This window comes from Eimeria mitis, genomic scaffold (assembly GCF_000499745.2).
Source record: "Eimeria mitis Houghton genomic scaffold, Emh_scaff1369, whole genome shotgun sequence".
NCBI classification, from domain to species: domain Eukaryota; phylum Apicomplexa; class Conoidasida; order Eucoccidiorida; family Eimeriidae; genus Eimeria; species Eimeria mitis.
Window position 1 is genome coordinate 2,424 of NW_013568940.1, and position 231 is coordinate 2,654.

General features: G+C 36.8%; 1 protein-coding gene across 1 annotated transcript in view; it reads right to left on the minus strand.

Moving 5' to 3' along the window:
- EMH_0035490 (uncharacterized protein) overlaps positions 1-231 on the minus strand; it is a gene marked incomplete at both ends in the record, with an annotated part of 3,621 nt that overhangs the window by 1,131 nt on the left and 2,259 nt on the right. The window lies entirely within an intron of this gene.

A 231-nucleotide genomic window follows, 5' to 3' on the forward strand; every position in this document is an offset into this window, starting at 1 on the left:
GCAGCAGCAGCAGCATCAGCAGCAGCAGCAGCAGCAGCAGCAGCAGCAGCAGCAGCAGTTGCTGCTGCTGCAGCAGCAACAAGGACACTGGGCAGCAGACAGCTTGGAAGCAAAAATAAAAAACCTCAGTTTAGATAAACACACACAAAATTAATAAATAAACGGCAACCAGAATATATATATTTTATTATATATATTATATATATATATATATATATATATATATATATA